The sequence below is a fragment of the Anomaloglossus baeobatrachus genome, chromosome 2 (assembly GCF_048569485.1).
Source record: "Anomaloglossus baeobatrachus isolate aAnoBae1 chromosome 2, aAnoBae1.hap1, whole genome shotgun sequence".
Lineage (NCBI taxonomy): Eukaryota > Metazoa > Chordata > Amphibia > Anura > Aromobatidae > Anomaloglossus > Anomaloglossus baeobatrachus.
In genome coordinates, this window is record NC_134354.1 from 227225028 (window position 1) to 227227291 (window position 2264).

The 2264-nt window shown below is 40.4% G+C and overlaps 1 long non-coding RNA gene across 1 annotated transcript; it reads left to right on the plus strand.

Moving 5' to 3' along the window:
* Nucleotides 1-416: 416 nt before the first annotated feature.
* LOC142289736 (uncharacterized) lies at nucleotides 417-859 on the plus strand. The gene is made up of 2 exons (XR_012750142.1): nucleotides 417-519; nucleotides 588-859. It is a non-coding gene; the product is annotated as an uncharacterized LOC142289736 (long non-coding RNA).
* Nucleotides 860-2264: the final 1405 nt, after the last annotated feature.

A 2264-nucleotide genomic window follows, 5' to 3' on the forward strand; every position in this document is an offset into this window, starting at 1 on the left:
AAGTATTTTGACTGTCCCTATGACGGCAGCCATAATGTCACCATTAATAGTGCCAGTGACACCCTTCCCCCCCCCCCCCCCCCCCGGAGCCTCGCTCGCTGAGTAAATAATGGAGCTCGCTGAGTAAATAATGAAGCCTCGCTGAGTAAATAATGGAGCCTCGCTGAGTAAATAATGGAGCCTCGCTGAGTAAATAATGGAGCCTCGCTGAGTAAATAATGGAGCCTCACTAAGTAAATAATGGAGCCTCACTAAGTAAATAATGGAGTCTCGCTAAGTAAATAATGCAGCCTCACTAAGTAAATAATGCAGCCTCGCTCGCTGACTAAATAAAGGGGCCACACCCACTTGCTATGTCATCATATTATGAGGTCACAGTAGTCAAAGACTATTAAAAGCCATGCAGCTATCATTTATCCTCATACTCCTGGACCGGACCGCTGAATGAACGCAATTGACATTGGCGGCGACGCAGAGCCAGGAGGAACCCCATAAAGTGCCACCCCGGCCGCAGGACAGGTAAATATCTATATACACGCTTGCCTGTGGACAGAATGTGTAGTAATGATGGCTTCTTCTTGTCTCAGTTCACAGGCGCAGAAGGCGCCATCATAGACGGTGAAGAGGTCTCCACACTGCAGCGCTGCGTCTCAAGACTTCAGCAAACCCTGGGTGAATCCAAAAGACTTCTGAAAACTCCACCAAAACCGTAGTGAATCCAAAATATCGCTTGAAGGCTTTACGAAACCCGTGCTGAGTCCAAAATACTTACTGAAGGCTTCACCAAACCCGTGCTGAGTCCAAAAGACGCTGGATGCCGCTGGAGATATCTGTTAATAAACCTAAGGCGCAAATACTCTTCTGTTCTTGTTTTTTTTTTAGTAAAACGCCTCAATCTTTTTGTGCTTTCTCTAAGTTGGACTCTTAAAGGGGGCCAGGGTTCTTCTTGTACACATGTGGGATCTTAAAGGGGGCCGGGGTTTTTCTTGCAGGCATGTGGGATCTTAAAAGGGGGCTGGGGTTCTTCTTGCAGGCATGTGTTCCTGCATAGAGACCACACTGACTAGCTGCAGTACACCACACACCAGAAGATATAGCCGGCATCAGGCTCCTATCGGTCCAGGGTCTATAATCAGCTCATATCTGTAAATACAAAGTGACAAATATTAAAACCCCATTGTTAAACTTTTTATTAAAAAAAAAAAAAAAAAAATCTCCACAAAGTTGGATGGAAATATATGATTAGTGATGGGTGGGACCACAAACACCCGTAATCAGTGCATCCAACAGGGTTTGAAAAAAACCAAACAGAAACAAAAAACATAATTAAAGAAGTAAGAATTATAATAAAAACATCACATTCAAAAATAAGTGAATCCAACCAGCTTTAAAAAAAAACAAAAAAAACAACCCAAGAAACAAAATACAATTAAAGAAAATAAAACAAAAACCTCACATGCACAAATATCCTGGATCAGTGAATGCAACCCGGTTTTAAAGAAAAGAAAACAAACCTAAAAAAAACAAAATACAAAGAAAATCATCAGAAAATTAAAAAATAATAAAATAAAAACATCACCTGGGATCAGTGAATGCAAGTGGGTTTAAAAAAACAAACAAAAAAACCCCACAATTGAAGAAAATAAACAAAATTTAAAAAAACAAAAAAAAAACTCACTCACATGCACAAATATCCGCGATAAGTTGATCCAACTGGGTTTTTAAAAAAAAAAAACAACAAAAAAAACAACTAGAAAAATAAAAAAACAGAGACCTCACATGCACAAATATCCAATATCAGTGAATCCAACCGGGTTTAAAGAAAAAAAAAAACAAAACCTTATAAACAAACAAAATACAATCACAGAAAATTTAAAACAAAAATACCTGGGATCAGTGAATGCAACTGGGTTTAAAAAAATCAAACAAAAGAAAAAAACAAAAACAGAAAATTAACAAGATTAAAAAAAAATAAAAACCTCATAAAAACCTCAGAAGGCACGCCTTCTCCAAGAAAGGCGTGCCTGCGCTACACAAGCATGTCGCACACATCACCGCTTCCTTGAGAAACTCTGTGTGACAGGGTGCATTTCACCACCGATACTTGGACCAGTAAGCATGGACAGGGGCGTTACATGTCGTTGACTGGGCACTGGGTAACTATGGTGAGAGATGGAGAAGGGTCTGCTGTACAAGTCTTGCCGTCCCCACGAGTTGTGCGTCAATCCTCTGTATCTCGAAGTTCCTCCACTGCTTCTGCCTCC